Source organism: Triticum aestivum, chromosome 1B, assembly GCF_018294505.1.
Source record: "Triticum aestivum cultivar Chinese Spring chromosome 1B, IWGSC CS RefSeq v2.1, whole genome shotgun sequence".
Taxonomy (NCBI): Eukaryota; Viridiplantae; Streptophyta; class Magnoliopsida; order Poales; family Poaceae; genus Triticum; species Triticum aestivum.
In genome coordinates this window covers 465,669,894-465,691,608 of record NC_057795.1, presented here as the reverse complement: position 1 = coordinate 465,691,608, position 21,715 = coordinate 465,669,894, and the positions used below count along the sequence as shown (strand labels likewise).

Genomic DNA, 21,715 nt, shown 5'->3' with positions numbered 1-21,715 from the left:
ACTCTAATTCGGAGTATTTACATTGAATATATAAGTGTTGCTAATCTCCTGTAATTCAGAGCTAGATACGGTAGTAATCTCCTCTGAATTTGCACATAACACAACTTGTACTCCCTCCTTCCGGAAATACTTGTCAGAGAAATGGATGAAAATGGATGTATCTACAACTAAATTGCGTTTAAATACATCCATTCCTTCGACAAGTATTTTCGGACGGAGGGAGTACATTGCACACATAGATTTCAGCATACATTGCACCAAAAATATCATACACAGTGGCCTGCTACCCCACAAAATGTATTCATCACACACGTTAGCCTGCTGCATTACTAATTGCTGAAGCTGATGATCACAATCAGCAAGAACAAGACAAAATCATGAAAGAGAGGGTCGAGGTAGTGAGTTACCAGGTCTAATCGTGCTCCGGCGGGGAAGAGGAGCAAGGCCCCGGCGGCGGCGTCGAAGAGGAGAAGGATCCCGGTGACGGCGCACTACGGTACGCGGTGGCGAAGAACCGTGCGCCACGCGGCAGGGAACTACGGGGCGAGGCGGCAGCCAACGGATCCTGGCGGCCGTGCGAGGAGGTGGGGAAGCTGTCACGGCGGCGGCGCCTCGCACCGCGGCTCCCTCCTCCGCTTCCCGGAACAAGAGATCCATCGCCGCGACGCCACCTGCCGCCACGGGCGCAGGCGGCGGGACATGCCGCCACCGGGCCAGGCGGCAGGCCGTGCATAACAGATTTTTTTCGTCCGCGCGCGTTTGGCAACGGAACGGAGCAGGGTTATGTGGGCCCGGCCGCCACTCCCTGAGGCGGCAGCCACTGTTGCTGCTGCGGGCGACGCGATCGCTCACTCTGGTTGCCGGTTGGTGAAGTTTGGCCGTTTCTGCCGACGCTGCCCGTGATCTCGTTCCCCTGGCTCTCTCTACTCTCTTTTAAGCAACCAGCAGCACGCTCGCGCAGGCGGCCACCCCTGCCGCCACACGGCCAGGCGGCCGGCGCCGCGTAACAGATTTCGACGGTAGCTGGCGAGCCGCAACGGAACGGTGCTCTTCCCTGCTGCCACAAAATGAGGCGGCAGCCCTGTTTCTGCTGCGCGCGACGCGACGGCACCGCGGGCTGTCGGTTGGTGGCTTTTGTACCGTTCTGCCGACACTTCTCTCGTTATAAGGCAGGATGTGCCTCATTTGCGCAGCAGCCCGCTCACTCCTCTCCTCTCCTCCCTGCTCTCTCTGCTCTACCCTAGCACATTGAGAAAGACAGCTTAAATAGCTACTTTGATCACGATTTTGAGCGATTTGAAGGCCGATTCAGAAGAAGTTTTAGTTGAAGAAAAGATAGATCAAGGTAAGATCTATCCGTTTTTGTTGGTTTCGTTCGCATGCATGATGTTTTTATTCCCTAAGTATGTATTCTCTGTTGTTTTAGGCATGATTTCATCACTTTAAGGAGTCATCTGGAGCTTCTGGAGTAGGATTTGCCGTGCGAAGTGAACTACGAAGTTGAAGATCAAGGTATGAGCTTTGCGATACATAAATTTTCTTGTGCATGCACGGTTAAAATTAGTTAGTTTTTTAGCCCGTCATTATCTATATGATGTTTATTGTTAGAAGTTATAAAAGTTTTCAGATGACATATGTTGCATTTATAGTAATTTTTTGCACACGTGTAAGTTGAAGATGTCGTAGATCAATGTTAGCTGTATCCATTACTAATTTTTTTTGACAAGCAAGATGTTGCTATTTTTGTTATTACGTCGTAATTAGTACTTATGTTGAACGTTTAGGTTGGGTTAGAGCCAAAATTTGGACAACAAATATTTGACGGTATTGTAGATCACGTTAGGCCTTTCAAATGCATTAATTCAGTTTGACATGCGAAAAGTTCTTAATATGCTAATTAAGAAAAAGTTTGTACCATAATTGGTCATTGCATGATTAAATGTGATGCTATTTCTTTCGCAAAAAGAAAGTGATGCTATTTCATGTGGTATGTGGTATGTTTATTAATAATTTTTATAGTTAGGAAACCGTAGGTCTACTTTTTGTATGTCGCAATAATCTAAGTTTTGTATATTAAGATTAGATGCTAATATCCTTAATGATGTATGTAATTAGGTAAAAAAATATCATCTGAGTAACAAACAATGATGAGATGACGTGATTGAAGAAATTGTGTTTCGATCTTCGATGTCCCTTTTGAGGTGACGACCACATACATGCAAAGTGCCATTTGGATGCTTTTGATAGCAGAAAAAAAATCCGTGTCTAATATTTATGTTCGTGTGATAATAGGTTAACTCCATTGATATATTACCGGTGATATGTTCATGCTGACGGATTTTTTTTGAACTATTGCGGCGCTTAAGTTTATTCGAAACAACATCTATATTTAAGCTGAGGTATAAATGATGGTGTGTAATTTTTAAATATTTTTTATATTGATGTACTATTGTGAATGATGTTACTGCTGCTGCAAATATTTCTAGTGGAAATATGGTTATTTGTTCAGTCATATGATATTTAAATGGTATCATCATACTATTATGTTTAAGGTCCAACCGAATGATACTAAAAAAGTAGATTATTTTCTAATGAAAATACGGTTATTAAAATGTATTCTCATTTCATTATTTGTAAATAAACTATTTTTATTGGATGATATGAAAATGTTATTAAAATCAAAATATACTAAAAGTTTTAATCATATCTTATTAAAGTGTTATGATTGTATTATTATGTTTAGAGTCGAACCGAATGATATTACAAAAGCACTGATTAGTTCAAACGTAAATATGGATATAAAAATGTTTTTCCCTTATTATTTTATTTAAAGTTTTAATCAGCTAATAATAAAATATCCAGTTATTAATTATTTGAAATGTAAATATAGATCAATGATGGCGGCGTTGCTACACCCACCTATTTTGACAATATAATGAAAATAAGTTCCATAAGTATATAAAGGAGTCCTTGATCGCCAAATTGGAAGGTAAAGTCATTTTTATCCGAGACAAAATTTGGCATTACTCATTAGGAATTAACAAGCTAAAATAAATGGCACCACTTGTCCAATAGTCAACATCCATCAATTCACCATCATAAAATTAGAGCAAGAAGATATAACATCATTCATCGACATCACATACTGATATGTGGACTTTACAACCACTGGTAGCAATATTTCCATGATATGTGCTTGTACCTTGGAACGGTGTCCTCCTAATCTGGATCTTTTGGTCCTTCCATTACTTGTGCTTGTCAAAGAAATATGCCTTTCCCAACCTGGATCTTTCGATCAAATGATTTTTTGTCGAAAAGGACCAGGTGCCCAACGCAATTGTCAAAAAGGACTACATGCAGATGAAATTGATAAAAGAGACCCCCCGGCGTGGCGGCAGGCGCGACAGGCAACACGTGGCACCTGCCGCCACGCACTAAGGCGCCCATCATTGTATAACATGTATCCGTACCGGGATGGAACGGGGCCAGGTAGGTGGGCCCTGCTGCTGCCGCTCGGTTGCCGACATGGCATTTGCACGCACAACGAGGCGGTGGGCCATGTCGCCACTCTATGAGGCGGCTGCACTGTTTGTGATGCTTACTAGACGATAACATCCACTGTTGCTTCGGGATTTTTAGTCGAAAAGGACCCTCTGGCAAACACAATTGACAAAAAGGACCACCTACAAATAAAATTGACAAAAAAGACCCCCTCGGTAGTGGCGGCAGGCGCGGCGGCCGACACTTGGCTCCTACCGCCATGCTAGTAGGAGGCGGGCCCTACCGCCATGCGCTGAGGCAGCCGGCCAACTATTATGTAATTTCTGGCGCGTCGGGAGCCGGGATGGAACGGGGCTGGGCATGTGGGCCCTTCCGCCACATGACGAGGCGGTCGACACTACTGCTGCCGCGTACAGGCCGACAACACCTGCTGCACGCGCGGAGAGGAGGTGGGCCACATCGCCCCTCCCCGAGGCGGCCGCGCTATTGCTACTGCTCGCGGTGCGACAACTTCACTGTGGCAAACGGCGATGATTCCCACACGCGGACGACGCTGATTTCCACGGGCGGGAATCCAATGTTGTGTGGTAGGTGAATTTTTAACATGTTGTGCAGACACTTTGCGGTGCTCCTCCGCACTCTCTTTGCTTCCTTGCGTACACTCTCCACTCCACTCTGTCTGGTTCGCATGCCATTCGGCGGAAATCGTTTCTGGTAGTGATTCCACTGCGGTGATGCCCGCTGTTTGATAATTGCCACTGCTTTCTGTGCCCGATTCCCGCCTAAAGTTTTGTTCATCGGTTGCAGCGGCCGACGCGACAACACCGAGGCATGCTATGCCGACACTCGATGCACTGTTTTGAATCACGCGTATGTCCCACCTAAAATTTAGTCTGTTCGCGCCTATTTTCTTGCCATCATTTCGTGAGGCCAACGCAACAAAAGAAGTTGGCGATGGAAAAGGAAAATATCCATGCTGGACTCAGTTGATACATGTGGTAGTATTTTAAATTTCGCAACTATTTGTATCTTAATTTTGACAGTCCAATGTAGCTTTGTTTCAGTAGTTAAATGTAGCTTTATTTCAATAGTACAATGTAGCTTATTTTCAACTGTACCATGTCCAAATGTCTTATTTACCTTCTTTCTTTCTTTATCTCTCTCCCCACCAGAAAACACTTTAGTAATGTAAACTAATTATCTAACATTGTGCAACAACTACAACATCAAATTAAGATAGAACATAATGCCCATACAATAAGACATTACAAACTAATAATGCAAGTACATCTGAATTAAACGGTAGAACTGAACTTAAAAACTAAAAATACATCTTAAAAACTACATGAAGGCACCATCGTCATCCTCCGTCGATGCATAACTCTTGACCTTCGGCGATGCAGAACTCTTTCCCTTAGACAATGCAGAACTCTTGGCCTTGGTACTCGACGTGAAGATATCGTCTTCATCCTCGTTGTCCGCAGTCCATAAAAAAGTATTTTCTGATGAAAACTTTAGGTATGATTCACCCTTACTCTGTTGCTTCATCCATCTTCCATGCAACCTGAGAAGTTCTTTCCGTATATCCTCAAAGGTCCTGGAAAGAACTTCTCAGGTTGCATGGAAGATGGATGAAGCAATAGAGTAAGGGTGAATCATACCTAAAGTTTGCAGCAGAAAATACTTTTTATGGACCGCGGACAACGAGGATGAAGACGATATCTTGACATCGAGTACCAAGGCCAAGAGTTCTGCATCATCGAAGGGCAAGAGTTCTGCATCATCAAGGGCAAGAGTTCTGCATCGGCGAAGGATGACGATGATGCCTTCATGTAGTTTTTAAGCTGTATTTTTAGTTTTTAAGTTCAGTTTTACAATTTATTCAGATGTACTTGCATTATTAGTTTGTATTGTCTTATTGTATGGGCATTATGTTCTATCTTAATTTGATATTGTAGTTGTTGCACGACATTTGATAATTAGTTTGTATTATTAAAGTGTTTTCGAGTGGGGAGAGAAAGAAAGAAGGAAAGAAGGTAAATAAGACATTTGGACATGGTACAACTGAAAATAAGATACATTGTACTAATAAAATAAAGCTACATTTAACTACTGATATAAAGCTACATTAAACTGCTGAAATTAAGATATAAATGGTTGCAAAATTTAAAATACTATCGCATGTATCTACTGAGTCCAGCGTGGATATTTTTTTTCCATCGCCAACTTCTTTTGCTGTCTTGGACTCATGAAATGATGGCAAGAAAATAGACACGAACGGACTAAATTTTAGGTGAGAAATACGCGTGATACAAAACAGTACAACCAGTGTCGGCATGGCATGCCTCGGTACTGTCGCGTCGGCTGCAGCAATCGATGAACAAAACTTTAGGCGGGAATCACACACTGCTTTTGATCAGTGTCGTCTGCATAGAAAGGAGTGGCAATTATCAAACAGCGGGCAACACCGCAGCGGAATCATTGCCAGAAACGATTCTCGCCGAACGGCATGCGAACCAGACAAAGTGGAGTGGAGAGTGTACGCAGGGAAGCAAAGAGAGTGCAGAGGAGCACCGCAGAGTGTCGGCACAAGACGTCAAAAATTAACCTACCGCACGACATCGGATTCCCGCCCGTGGAAATCAGCGTCGTCCGCGCGTGGGAATCATTGCCGTCTGCCACAACGAAGTTGTCGCACCGCGAGCAACAGCAACAGCGCGTCCGCCTCGGGGAGTGGAGGCGTGGCCCACCTCTTCGCCGTGCGTGCAGCAGGTGCGGTCGGCCTGCGTGCGGCAGCAACAGTGCCGGCCGCCTCGTCGAGTGGCAGTGGAGCCCACATGCCCGACCCCGTTCCATCCCGGTTCCCGGCGCGCTGGAAATTACGTAATAGCCGGTCGGCCGCGTCCTAGCATGGCAGCAGGAGCCACGTGTCGGCCGCCGCGCTTGCCGCCACCGCTGAGGGGGTCTTTTTTGTCAATTTGATTTGTATGTAGTCCCTTTGTCAATTGTGTTGGCCAGAGGGTCCTTTTTGATAAAAAATCCGATCAAATACCACCACATCCTACATTAAAAACAACGAGAACAACAACAAAGCCTTTAGTCCCAAACAAGCTGGGGTAGGCTAGAGGTGAAACCCATAAGATCTTGCGACCAACTCATGGCTCTGGCACATGGATAGCAAGCTTCTACGCACCCCTATCCATAGCTAGTTCTTTGGTGATACTCCAATCCTTCAAGTCTCTCTTAACGAACTCCTTCCATGTCAATTTCGGTCTACCCCGCCCTCTCCGCACGCTTTAGCCGTCCGCTATGCACTAGAACTTCTGGAGGCCTACGCTGAATATGCACAAACCATCTCAGACGACGTTGGACAAGCTTCTCTTCAATTGGTGCTACCCCAACTCTATCTCGTATATCAATATTCCATACTCGATCCTTCCTCGTGTGGCCACACATCCATCTCAACATACGCATCTTCGCCACACCAAACTGTTGAACATGTCTGCATTTTAGTCGGCTTTTGGGTTTCATCTTCATAAGAGTAGCTGAGTTTTTACGATGGCTCGCCAAACCTATCACAACCCTCCTCCTTACCAGGGGTTGGGACCAGCTATGTTGAGACAACATAGGCGGAGTTCACCACATCCTACATTAGTATAGCACGAATCATTAACATGTAGCAATATGATATGAGAAAGCATGTAGATTTACTGATTATGTATCTTTGATCTTTTATAAAATTAAGATATCTTAGCTTGGGCTGTAACGAAATAAACAAGTGTTGTACTCATAATTGCCTCTAATCCTACACATGGTCAAATAGTTTGCCAACTTTCTACTTTGTGGAATAAGAGGGACGCATATAGATTAACTAAATCCCACAAAATGAGGGAGCTCAGCAGCTAGAGAAGAGAACTGTAGCAGAACTTGAGAGTGCCGAAGTTGGTTAAGTCAGAGTCGGCAGAACAAAGAGAGTTATTCCATGGGATAACAACTTAACCAGGAAAGTCAGGAGCTAAAAATTGTTCCAATTGTAACAATGTGTCCTCTTGGTACTTCTCACAGAATTAGTAAACTACATTTACCCATATGAACAATAAGTCCACTACAAATATAGCCGAAAAGGAGAACTATTCAATTTATTATTGTCATAGATGTTCATGATAATCAAAGCTGGCCAAGCTTCAGAAAGGATAAGCTCATAACCTAGAAAATATTATTCTGTACTTATATTCTCCCAGGCTGAATATTTTCTTAGTACAACAAAAGTAATGTTTAGTGCGCTCAGGCTGCGCTAGCGGGGCAAAATCTTAGTCATGGACCCAGGCTCACCTATGAAATAGTCTTAGAGAACGTTAACAGTGCTAAACTCACAAATCAGGTAGACTCGAAAAATCAGAAGAAAACAATCTGTAACAATATCTATTGAATTAAACCTCTCCTAAAATATCCAATATAAGCATTACTCTGTATAAAAAGAGCTTTCAAGAAGCAATCTGTCATCATATAAGCCAGAGCAACCAACATTTAACATACTATGTTCCACTGTTATTGACTTTGCCCTATCTCAGAAGTTAAAATTTGACCATTTATATTGTGCGATGCATTTATTAAATGGGAAGGAAATGCATATGGTAACCAAAAAAATGTAGGAAACATGTAAGCACGCAATTTTTTAAATACCATTAGCGAAAGCTTTCAGGGTTTGACTAGTCAGACACTGGGGGAGCACTTTATGAGGTTTGTAGGTTGAATCCACCGCAAGATGTATAAACCTTATTAGTTAAGCAACTAAACTCTCTTGCCTTTAAGATTGTATGTGCCATCCTTTATGACAAAGCTTCATCCAAGTTGAAAGCAAAATTTCTCAAACTACGTGGCACCGCCATGACAATACCTCCGAGAAATTCCAAGTTTTCCGAACTTCCAAATTTCTTCGTTATCTTTTATTTTGCTAGATGAGCAAGATTTCTATCATCCCATGGAAGGCATTCAAGAATTATGTGAGCCAAAAAAATGTTAGGTAAAAAACTTGACTATTTTGGAATGTAAAAAAAATTTAAAATTCAGATGTTCACTAACATCATTTTTTAAAGAGGGAATTCTACATTTTTAACAAATTAGTGCCAAGAAAAGAATTAATGTAACACTGGATGACTTAAAGAGGCACGTAACCATCCTCGTTGTACATGCCAGCTTCTAGTATAGTTGCTGCATAGAAAATCAGAAAGTGGATTGGTTAATGTACTAATTTCAAGAGAAGAGAGAAATTAAAAATAGAAATGAATGCACAAAATAAATAAGAGAAATGCATAGGTGTTAGTAAACCTGGTTATACAACTGATTCTTGAATTTCTCAGCATGTGGTTTCCCCTCAGATCTAAATGCACAAGAAACTTGAACATCAACTTCTGTACAGAATCAAAGTATTCTCCAAGTTCAAACCTTTCATTGTTAAAGCAAACAAAACAGTCATATTCTTTTCTTTCTGCTCAATTCTGTAAAAGAGAAAGAACCAATTAAAAAAGTATCACCAACATACAATTTGCACTTCAAGAAACGATCAAACTGTACATAAAAGAAATAAGAGAAATTTATGTTTAGTTAGAATATCTTGAACAAGCAGGCAAAAAATGATTAAATAGATACAATGGAACTCGCATACCAGTGATAATTGTCAAGGGCCTTGTATCATGTCAAAGCTCCCACGTACATGAGATATTCTAAGACCTAGCAAGCTGCATGAGAGTGACTAGTGACTACATCCATTTCTTTTGGGATTCTCGTGTTTTGGTCGTGCATTCCCGTGTGATTTTTTTGTCCAAAAGGACTCCCTACCAAACGCTATTGTCAAAAAGGACTACATGCGGATAAAATTGTCAAAAAGGACCCCCTCACTAGTGACGGCAGGTGCGGCAGGCGACACATGGCACCTGCCACCACGCCAGGAGGCGGCGGGCCCTGCCGCCACCGCAGGAGGTGGCCATCGAGGCAAACGGGAATCCCAGCTACTCACCGCGCCGCGACGGAACGGGGCGGCAAGCGCTGCCACTGCCGCTCCCTGGCCGACAGCCCTGCTATGCGCGGGCCGAGGAGTGGGCCAGGCCGCCACGGGAGGAGGCGGCATCTTTCCCTGGCTAGCCGACAGGCCGTGCAGGCCACGGGCCCAGCCGGTGGGCCACGCCGCCACTGCTGCTGGCGGCAGCTTGTTGCACGTGCGACAGGCGCTGACGGCACTGATTCCCGGGCGCGACGGCGATGCTGACGGCGGTGATACTTTTGCCTCAGTGGATGCGACGGCACCGCGAGAATCGCTCTGGCTATTGCTTGAGCGGATGAGACGGCACTGTAGTAATCAGTCACTCGCTGCGGGAATCCGATGCTGCGGGAACCTGTTGTGCCGACACTACAGGGATCCTAAAATTTCCCGCCTAATTTCGTCCGTTCGCGCTTATTTTTTCGCCATCATTTGTCGTCTAAGCCTATAAAAGGAGACACCGAGGCTCTCGTCCAGCCATCCTCTTCCCGCCAACCCTTTCCCTCCATACCTCAGTCGTTCTTTCCCGCCATTTTGTCCTCTCTACCTATAAAACCCCCTTCGACGGAGGTGAATAAGCAGTGTAGTGTAGTGTAGTCGAGATGTCCCATTATCCTTTCGATCATAGTTTTCACCCTGGGATGAGCAGATGTCTTCTGAGGCTAGCCACTGATTTCAGGATGGACAATAGGATAGTTCCATGGGACGAACTCACCGGTAGTGCCACCATAATGAATGAGTTGGCCCACGAATTACATAGGTCTGGCTGGCCTGAAAGGACTTATGAGGAGGTACGTACTGAACTTCTTAGGTTGCATGAAAGGTTGAAAAAGGTAGTGGAGCCGAAGAGTGAAACTTTCAGAATGATTGCAACAAAGCATCCATTTTTATGGACTGAAGAAAGCGAGGACAACGATGATATCTTCATGTTGCCACTTCCGGGTTCTGCATCCTCGAAGGCAAGAATTCTGCATCATCCAAGGGAAAGAGTTCCGCGTCCTTGAAGGGCAAGAGTTCTGCATCGATGGAGGATGACGATGATGCCTTCATGTAGTTTTTAAGCTACATCCTCGAAGGGCAAGATTGTCGTGGTTCTGAACGCTGGACAGAGGGACATGGGGGACGATGTGTGAGTTTAGTGTCTTAATTTCTGCAGTTTCATATAGCTTTATTTCGCAGTCGTTTGTATCTTAATTTCTGCAGTTTAGTGTAGCTTTATTTCAGTACTTAAATGTAGCCTTATTTCAATAGCATGATGTATCTTAATTTCAGTTGTACCGTGTCTTAATGAAAAAAATATAGTTTTACAATAAAATGTAGCATTTTATTTCCCTCCAGTAATTATCGAACATCATGCAACAAGTACAACAAGCACAAACTAATAATGCAAGTACATCTGAATTTAACAGGACTGGCGCATTTTTATTTCAGCGTACATAATGTTTCATACATAAGTCGAAAAGTATGATACTAACATATGTAGATACAATGGGTCACACACGTTGATAGATGAATCATTTTAGTCGACGACGGCCACCTGGCCTTCCCTTCGGACCGGAAAGCTCCAAGTGATTAGGTGGTCGAGTTACACGAAGACCGCGACCGTACTCCAGTTGGCCTTCCTGTGTCTGTGACTCCTGCATAGGTGGTGGAGTCTGTAATCCTTGTGACGAATCTGATGCGTAATTGTAGGCGTATGGTTGTTGTGGCTCCTCGGGGATAAAAGATGGGCCAATAACGTCCTCTCCGAAGAATTCTGTAACTACTGCATTAAAATTGTCGCCATCATCTTGCGATGATCCCTATATGCGTGTGTTGAGGCCAGATTGGGTGTACTCATCGTCCCAATTTACATTAGGTAAGTCCTGCACATAGAAACATTGTAAACAAAAACAGTTAGAGGATAATATGTAATATCACTATAAATGCATTAAAATGTAAACATGACTACCCGATCAGATCCCTCGCCTGTACTGTCTGGACATTCTACCTGGTACTGGTTTAAATCTGGGACACGAGTCTCCTCGGGCATGGAGATCCCTCGCGTGGAGAGATACGGCTAAGATCCCTCACCTTGAGTGTATGCACCATATCCAGTGTAGGCATATGGGTTTGAGGAAAGATACAGCTTGGGCATCGAATCCAAGCCCATGCCATGGTCCTGCGATGTCTGCCCCTGACGAAGCAGCACCGAAGAAGAGCGATGTAGTGGCAGAGATGAGTCATGTCATGGAAATGTCGTTGTAGTACTCGGACCCTCCCCCCACTTCCCATGGCTTGTACGCGCCTCGCTCGACCTGGACGACGCCGCCGCACTCGGTCTGGCTGATCTCGGTACTTGGCATGTTGTACGCTCCTGTGACAACGTCGTCGCCTCTACCACATCTTAACTTTGTTACCATGTATTATTTAAGACATTTATGGAATGACTTGACAGCTGATCCCTTAGCCGGCATGCTTTCCGTTGCGATCTGCGCTATTTCGTTGGCAGTTTGAAGCTGAAAAATATTTGGTTGTTATTTGGTTGAAATGATTATGAAATAATGGACCTGAAAAAATTACTAGTGATTACCGTCTGGTCAGGATAGAAAGCTGGATGCAGCTCAACATGTCTCCGCATCTGCTCCTCGTGCGTGAGATTTGTTGGTATCATAGCTGGTTGACTCGCCAGGCTTGTATGTGTGCTGATGTAGTACCACTGCTTGTACGCTTGAGCTATACTTCCATCATACGGTCTGCAAAATTATATAATTACATTAACCGTTGTGATAAAAGCAAAGTATCTTCACGCATCGTATGGTCATCGTAATAAAGTAATGTAAATAAAATGTACCTAAGTTGACACACTATATCTGCTAGCGCTTCATTTTCCCACTTGTGTACCCATTGAATGTTGCGTTCCCTCCAATTGTAAGAACTCCAACCATGGCCCATATTGGTTAGCCTGCAAATTATGTAACAAAGTGTGAGTTTAGTAAAAAAGGACACTAACTATTTAGGGAGGTCACATCTTACTTATGGGTTTCCTCATCGGTACATCTTGGAAAAGGTGGTGGAATCTCCTGATACAGACCAAACTGTCTCATGACACACTCCGGGTTGTAAGGCTCAACACACCACAGGAATAATAAGTAGCAGCGAGTCAGCCAGAATGCACTATCGGTCAACATGCCTGCTGTGATGGGTCGTATATCAAAGACCATCTGTACATGCTCCTGAGTCCATGGGTTCCATGTGACTACAGACTCATCAAGTACCTCAAACTGCTGGTGGTATATAGGGTAACAATTTTTCCCAATACTTGGAGACCAATGTTTCCGTGCCTTTGTCCACCTGCTGGCCATAGTTACACTGCTTACCTTGCTACAGTCGTATGGGTGTATGGGATTTAGTATACAAGGTCGTCCTACAGGGAGGTATTCCCAGGACCACAACTGTAGAAACTCGTAGGGGACACAAAGTAATGGAGCTTTATTTGCGAAGGAATTTTTTGTGTGGCATCACACAAGCCTCTATATGTATGAGATAGAATGGCAGAACCGAAGCTGTATTTTGGTTGCTCGGGTAAAGGTTCATCTGCCATCTTCTCCACAATGTAGATGAGACCAGGGAGAAGTACGTCCCCGTGTGAATTTGGAAACATAACCCCGAGGAGCCACAACAAATGCGCAATCAGATGTCTTCTCCTCATCTCAGAATCTGCGAAGCTAGAAAAATTACGAAAGTTATCACGAAGTCAGGAGAGTGGGATGCCACGAGGGCCACCGGTACGTTGTGATTCTGGCATTGTCATCCAGAGACGATGTGATATATTTTTGTGCCCAAGATGTAGACACTCGTGGAGAGACTAAAGGCTCACCTCTAATTGGTAGAGCAAGGATCATAGAAACATCTTTCAGTGTAGGTGCAAGCTCCCCAAAACAAAAGTGAAAGGTGTGGGTTTCAGGTCTCCACCGGTCAACAAGGGATGTCAAAAGGGATGGGTCCGAACATAACTAGTCTTCGCATGATGTGAGCCTAGCAAAAGCATGTAGTCCATAAGCGTCAAGGTGAGGAACGAAAGAATTGTGTATTGGCCAGGTTTTCTTTATGCTTCGAAGTCTGAAACTCCGATAATCATGTTCTTTATTTGGGTTCAAAAATAGGTGGCAACGGTAGCCGACATCATGGGGCCCCTCCAAAAGCACTGGCACTTGGCCACCGTTGCCACCTATTTCTGAACCCAAATAAAGAACATGATTATCGAAGTTTCAGACTTCGAACCATAAAGAAAACCTGGCTAATACACAATTCTTTCGTTCCTCACCTTGACGCTTATGGACTACATGCTTTTGCTAGGCTCACATCATGCGAAGACCAGTTACGTTCGGACCCATCCCTTTTGACATCCCTCATTGACCGGTGGAGACCTGAAACCCACACCTTTCACTTTCGTTTTGGGGAGCTTGCACCTACACTGAAAGATGTTTCTATGATCCTTGCTCTACCAATTAGAGGTGAGCCGTTAGTCTCTCCACGAGTGTCTACATCCCGGGCACAAAATATATCAGACCGTCTTGGGATGACAATGCCAGAATCACGACATGCTGGTGGCCCTCGTGGCATCCCACTCTCCCGGCTTCGTGATAACTTTCGTAATTTTTCTAGCTTCGTTGATTCTGAGACGAGGAAAAGGCATCTGTTTGCGTATTTGTTGGGGCTCCTCGGGGTTATGTTTCCAAATTCACATGGGGACGCACTTCTCCCTGGTCTCATCTGCATTATGGAGAAGATGATAGATGAACCTTTACCCGAGCAGCCAAAATACAGCTTCGGTTCTGCCATTCTATCTCATACATATAGAGGCTTGTGTGATGCCACACAAAAAACTTCCTTCGCAAAAAAGCTCCATTACTTTGTGTCCCCTACGAGTTTCTACAGTTGTGGTCTTGGGAATACCTCCCTGTAGAACGACCTCATATACTAAATCCCATACACCCATACGACTGTAGCGATGGAAGTAGTGTAACTATGGCCAGTAGGTGGACAAAGGCACAGAGACATTGGTCTCCAAGTATTGGGAAAAATTGTTACCCTATATACCACCAGCAGTTTGAGGTACTTGATGAGTCTGTAGTCACATGGAACCCATGGACTCAGGAGCATGTACAGATGGTCTTTGATATACGACCCATCACAGCAGGCATGTTGACCGATAGTGCATTCTGGCTGACTCGCTACTACTTATTATTCCCATGGTGTGTTGAGCCTTACAACCCGGAGTGTGTCATGAGACAGTTCGGTCTGTATTAGGAGATTCCACCACATTTTCCAAGATGTACCGATGAGGAAACCCATAAGTAAGATGTGACCTCCCTAAATAGTTAGTGTCCTTTTTAATTTACTAAACTCACACTTTGTTACATAATTTGCAGGCTAACCAATATGGGCCACGGTTGGAGTTCTTACAATTGGAGGGAACGCAACATTCAATGGGAACACAAGTGGGAAAATGAAGCGCTAGCAGATATAGTGTATCAACTTAGGTACATTTTATTTACATTATTTTATTACGATGACCATACGATGCGTGAAGATGCTTTGCTTTCATCACAATGGTTAATCTAATTATATAATTTTGCAGACCGTATGATGGAAGTACAACTCAAGCGTACAAGCAGTGGTACTGCATCAGCACGCGTACAAGCCTGGCCAGTCAACCAACTACGATACCAACAAATCTCACGCACGAGGAGCAGATGCGGAGACATGTTGAGCTTCATGCAGCTTTCTATCGTGACCAGACGGTAATCACTAGTAATTTTTTCAGGTCCATTATTTCATAATCATTTCAACCAAATAACAACCAAATATTTTTCAGCTTCAAACTGCCAACGAAATAGCGCAGATCATGATAGAAAGCATGCCAGCCAGGGGATCAGCTGTCAAGTCATTCCATAAACGTCTTAAATAATACACGGTAACAAAGTTGAGATGTGGTAGAGGCAACGACGTTGTCACAGGAGCGTACAACATGTGAGTACCGAGATCAGCCAGACCGAGTGCGGTGCCGCCGTCCAGACCGAGCGAGGCGCGTACAAGCCATGGGCAGTGGGGGGAGAGTCCGAGTACTACAACGACATTGCCACAACATGACTCATCTCTGCCACTACATCACTCTTCTTCGGTGCTGCTTCGTCAAGGGAAGACATCGCAGGACCATGGCATGGGCTTGGATTCGATGCTCGAGCTGTATCTTTCCCCAAACCCATATGCCTACACAGGATATGGCGCATACACTCAAGGTGAGGGATCTCAGCCGTATCTCTCCACATGAGGGATCTCCATGCCCGAGGAGACTCGTGTCCCAGATTTAAACCAGTACCAGGTAGAATGTCCAGACAGTACAGGCGAGGTATCTGAAGGTAGTCATGTTTACATTTTAATGCATTTATTGTGATATTACATATTATCCTCTAATAGTTTTTGTTTACAATGTTTCTATGTGTAGGACTTACCTGATGTAAATTGGGACGATGAGTGCACCCAACCTGGCCTCAACACACGCATACAGGGATCATCACAAGATGATGGCGACAATTTTAATGCATTAGTTACGGAATTCTTCGGAGAGGACATTATTGGCCCATCGTTTATCCCCGAGGAGTCACAACAACCATACGCCTACAATTACGTATCATGTTCGCAACAAGGATTACAGACTCCACCACCTATGCAGGAGTCACAGACACAGGAAGACCAACTGGAGTATGGTCGCAGTCTTCGTGTAACTCGACCACCTAATCGCTTGGAGCTTTCCGGTCCGAAGGGAAGGCCAGGTGGCTGTCGTCGACTACAATGATTCATCTATCTACGTGTGCGACCCACTGTATCTACATATGTCAGTATCAGACTTTCCGACTTATGTATAAAACATTATGTATGCTGAAATAAAAATGCACCAGTCCCGTTAAATTCAGATGTATTTGCATTATTAGTTTGTGCTTGTTGTACTTGTTGCACGATGTTTGAAAATTAGTGGAGAAAAATAAAATGCTACATTTTATTGTAAAACTATATTTTTTTTCATTAAGACATGGTACAACCGAAATTAAGATACTCCATACTATTGAAATAAAGCTACACTAAACTGCAGAAATTAAAATACAAACGATTGTGAAATAAAGCTGCACGAAACTGCAGAAATTAAGACATTAAACTCACACATCGCCCCCCACGTCCCTCTGTCCAGCGTTCAGAACCACGACAATCTTACCCTTCGAGGACGTAGCTTAAACACTACATGAAGGCATCATCGTCATCCTCCATCGATGCAGAACTCTTGCCCTTCGAGGATGCGGAACTCTTGCCCTTGGACGATGCATAACTCTTCCCTTCGAGGATGCAGAACCCGGAAGCGGCATGAAGATATCATCGTCGTCCTCGCTTTCCTCAGTCCATAAAAATGGATGCTTTGTTGCAGTCCTTCTGGAAGTTTCACTCTTCGGCTCCACTACCTTCTTCCACCTTTCATGCAACCTAAGAAGTTTAGTACGTACCTCCTCATAAGTCCTTTCAGGCCATCCAGACCTACATAATTTGTGGGACAACTCATTTATTATGGTGTCACTGCCGGTGAGTTCGTCCCATGGAACTATCCTATTGTCCATCCTGAAATCAGTGGCTAGCCTCAGAAGACATCTGCTCATCCCAGGGTGAAAACTACGATCGAAAGGATAATGGGACATCTCGACTACACTACACTACACTGCTTATTCACATCGTCGAAGGGGGTTTTATAGCTAGAGAGGAGAAAATGGCGGGAAAGAACGGCTGGAGTATGGCGGGAAAGAACGACTTGGGTATGGAGGGAAAGGGTTGGCGGGAATAGGATGGCTGGACGAGAGCCTCGGTGTCTCCTTTTATAGGCTTAGACGACAAATGATGGCGAAAAAATAAGCGCGAATGGACGAAATTAGGCGGGAAATTTTAGGATCCCTGTAGTGTCGACACAACAGGTTCCCGCAGCATCGGATTCCCGCAGCGAGTGACTGATTACCGCAGTGCCGTCGCATCCGCTCAAGCAATAGCCAGAGCGATTCTCGCGGTGCTGTCGCATCCGCTGTAGCAAAAGTAGAAAAAACAGACTGATTCCCGGGTGAAAGAACCAAAAGCATACACATTCCCACGCATAGGAATCACCACCGTCAGCATCGCTGTCGCGCCCGGGAATCAGCACCGTCAGCGTCTGTCGCGCGTGCAGCAAGCTGCCCCAGCAGCAGTGGCGACATGGCCCACCGGCTGGGCCTGTGGCATGCATGGCCTGTCAGCCAGCCAGGGAAAGATGCCGCCTCCTCCCTTGGCGGCCTGGCCTACTCCTCGGCCCGCGCACAGCAGGTGCTATCGGCCAGGGAGCGGCAGTGGTAGCGATCGCCGCCTCACCCGATGGCGGTGGGGCCCACCTGGCCCGCCCTGTTCCATCGCGGCGTGGTGAGTAGCTGGGATTCCCGTTCGCCTCGGTGGCCGCCTCCTGCGCTGGCGTTAGGGCCCGCCGCCTCCTGGCGTGGCTGCAGGTGCCGCGTGTCGCCTGTTGCACCTGCCGCCACTAGTGAGGGGGTCCTTTTTGACAATTTTATCCGCAGGTAGTCCTTTTTGGCAATAGTGTTCAGCAAGGGGTCCTTTTGGACAAAAATCTTCCCCTATAGCCTAGGCATATTGCATAAGGGGAAAGGAGAACTGTACCTGTAGGCAAGGGACTAGCAACATGGAGCAAGTGCAGCCGGGCTGCGACCATCTTGAGCTGTACCTGTAGCAGTGGAGGCTCCAGGAATTTGCAACCGGGTATTCATGTGTATTCATTTTGAAAAAATCATTTCTATTTTCGAAAATTGTCACTCTTTTGCCAAAATCAACACTGTTTTGTAAAAATCATGGGTATTCACATGAGGACCCAAGAATACCCCTAGACCTGTAGGCAAGGGACTGCCAACATGGAGCAAGTGCAGCAGGGCGGCGGCCATCTTGGGCTGTACCTGTACATGTGGATGATGACCTACTTAACAAGCAGGAAGAGATTGAGATCGGAGCCAGAGGACCAGATCGGTGAAGTCGGAGTCTAGCCTAGGTTTTCCCCGAGAGGTGGCGGCTGCCACCCCATAGTAGCCCTTGCAGATTTCAACCAGCACGCGGTGAATCATGCACCGCATCACGTCAGGCGATCACTCGCACACGAGGGATCGAAATGATACTGGGTTGGTCCGTGACGGAGGATGCACAGAAGTAGGAGAGATACACAGACCTGTAGAGGATGGATGGAGGAAGTGATGCCGGCCGCTGCCATTGCCATGATCTCTTTTTTTCGTGCGAGATTTGGAGGCTAGGTCTACAAGGGCTGCGATCTGAGCGGTTCCACTTTGCATGATGTGCTTGGTGATCCGTTTGGCCCGCTGTTGCCATTTTCCCACACCCTCTCTCTCTCTTTCTCTCCGCGGATACGACCACAACGGTGACACACCTGGAGGGATCCGATGGAGAAATTGACTTTTCTTCTAAACTTTGATCATCCCCCCCACAATTGACGGGTGGGGCCAGGGGCCACTAGCCATTGAGACAAGCATAGGACAAATCATCAAACCCCATATAAAATGGAGCAAAAGATCCAATTCCTCGCAGGTGGAGTGGAGCAAAAGGGTGCGGGAAGGGGGTGAGGCTATGAAGACACGGAGAAGAATCAATATTGACATCGGACATTAGTGCATGCCAGTGAACGAGATTCTTTCTATTCGGCCAGGGGAATACCGGCCTAGGACATCCGGCCCAATATCAACCCATACGTGAGGAAAACTTGCCCTGGACGGTCAGGGATAGCTGAGACGCGTGATCTGAAGGCCTAAATCAGTGGGGGCGTTAGAGGGCTCGGAAAGGGTTTAGTTTTACTGTCCTTCAATGGAAAATTTGTTAGTGTTCTATGGGGACGTTATACGCAAAGGTCCTTCCGGGGTCGATGTGTTCATGTGCGGGTTGGCGAGTTGTGAGAGACATGATCAAAGTAGGTTATGCGGCAGTCAAGAAAGCATCCAAGCGACGTTTGGCCCTGAGATGCGTGGAAAGAAAATGACCATGAAGGCCTTTGTCGTTGTCGGATGTAAAGATGGTACAGTTGTCCGTTGGGGTCTGCGGCCGGTCATAGGAGAAAACTCATGGAGGTCGTACATGAGGTTTGCAAGCAATCATAGTTGCTCTATGTTTGGACAACCGATGGTGTATGTGGAGTTCATTTCCGTCAATGGTGATGCAGGATGCAGTAGCGGTGGTGGTGACGTTGAGTTGGCCATCACAGCAGCCCCTACGCCGGCCCATCGAAATCGACAGGTGGCAACCAAGTGTATGACACATGATATTGGTCTACGGCCGTTGACTTGAGAGAACACATGGAGGGATTGCCTGAGGCGCTAGATGATGACGATGACGACCATTCTTCTGCCTCTTTGGACTTAGGTGAAGAAGAAGCTGTTCCTCCTCAGGACGGTCGCGGCACCACTGGAACCTAAGTTTTTATAGGTTATGAGCATCACCAATGAATTTCACTTTGTTTCTGGACTAGAAGCGGGAAGTCTGCAGGTTGGGCAGTTTTTCCCACACAAGAAATCTGCTTACCAAGCAATAAATAGCTATGCAATCGCCCTCCACCGCTAGCATGGAGTGAAGAGGTTTGTGTCAGATTTCGGGGTCCGGCAACCTGTGAGAGGTTCGAACACTAGGGTGTGTGCGGAGATCTCAACCTGCCCAACCTGCCTACTCGCAATCCTCCCTAGCCTAGCGCGTAGAGCTCACAAAGACACAAAGACACAAAGATTTATATTGGTTCGGGCCACCGTTGTGGTGTAACACCCTACTCTAGTGTGGTGTGGTGGATTGCCTCGAGGGGCTATGGATGAACTAGTACAAAGGATGAACAAGCCTCAGGAGGTGAGGTGTTCTTGAGCTGGTGTGGTGCTCGGGGTGGAATCGATCCCTCCACTATGGTGGTGGCTGAGTACTATATATAGTCGCCCTGGTCCTCTTCCCAAATATGAGCGGGAAGGGATTCCACAACAGCGGGATTTGAAAGGGGACAAGTAGTATAGTCTATCCTAACAAAAGTAGTCTTCGCCTGCGAAAAGCCTCTCGTCATGACGCTGTCGTGGGCTGATACGTCTCCAATGTATCTATAATTTTTTATTGTTCCATGCTATTATATTACCCATTTTTGATGTTTATGGGCTTTACTTTACACTTTTATATCATTTTTGGGACTAACCTACTAACTGGAGGCCCAGCCTGAATTGCTATTTTTTTTGCCTATTTCAGTGTTTCGAAAAAAAGGAATATCAAACGGAGTCCAAATGGAATGAAAACTTCGGGAGAGATGTTTTTGGAACAAACGTGATCCAGGGGACTTGGAGTGGACGTCAAGCAACAGAGGAGGCGGCCACGAGGGTGCCCGGCGCGCCCCCTACAGGTGGGCGCGCTCCCACCCTCATGGGCCCCTCGAGCGTCCACCGACCTACTTCTTCCTCCTATATACACCCACATACCCTGAAACCATCCAGGAGCACCACGAAAAACTATTTCCACTGCCGTAACCTTCTGTATCCGCGAGATCCCATCTTGGAGCCTTCGTCAGCGCTCCGCCGGAGGGGGAATCGACCACAGAGGGCCTCTCCATCATCTCCAAGGCCCTTCCGATGAGTTGTGAGTAGTTTACGATAGATCTTCGGGTCCATAGTTATTAGCTAGATGGCTTCTTCTCTCTCTTTGAATCTCAATACAACGTTCTCCTCGATCTTCTTGGAGGTCTATTCGATGTAACTCTTTTTGTGGTGTGTTTGTCGAGATCCGATGAATTGTTGGTTTATGATCAAGTTTATCTATGTGAAATATTTGAATCTCCTCTGAATTCTTTTATGTGTGATTAAGTTATCTTTGAAAGTCTCTTCGAATTATCAGTTTGGTTTGGCCTACTAGATTGATCTTTCTTGCAATGGGAGAAGTGCTTATCTTTAGGTTCAATCTTGCGGTGTCCTTTCCCAGTGACAGCAGGGGCAGCAAGGCACGTATTGTATTGTTGCCATCGAGGATAAAAAGATGGGGTTTATATCATATTGCATGAGTTTATCCCTCTACATCATGTCATCTTTCTTATTGCATTACTCTGTT

General features: G+C 45.5%; 1 long non-coding RNA gene across 7 annotated transcripts; it reads left to right on the top strand.

The window, feature by feature from the left end:
• The first annotated feature begins 979 nt into the window (after positions 1-979).
• Positions 980-20,951, top strand: LOC123132074 (uncharacterized). 7 transcript variants are annotated; one of them, XR_006464478.1, is made up of 9 exons: positions 980-1,345; positions 1,427-1,512; positions 2,116-2,201; positions 2,293-2,399; positions 2,891-2,989; positions 14,953-15,063; positions 15,162-15,324; positions 15,399-15,942; positions 16,029-16,496. It is a non-coding gene; the product is annotated as an uncharacterized lncRNA (long non-coding RNA). The 7 variants fall into 7 exon arrangements; XR_006464502.1 differs by lacking the exons at positions 14,953-15,063; positions 15,162-15,324; positions 15,399-15,942 and having other exon boundaries at positions 993-1,345; positions 16,257-16,496; XR_006464501.1 differs by lacking the exons at positions 14,953-15,063; positions 15,162-15,324; positions 15,399-15,942; positions 16,029-16,496 and adding an exon at positions 10,350-12,531 and having other exon boundaries at positions 993-1,345.
• The last annotated feature ends 764 nt before the right edge of the window (positions 20,952-21,715 follow it).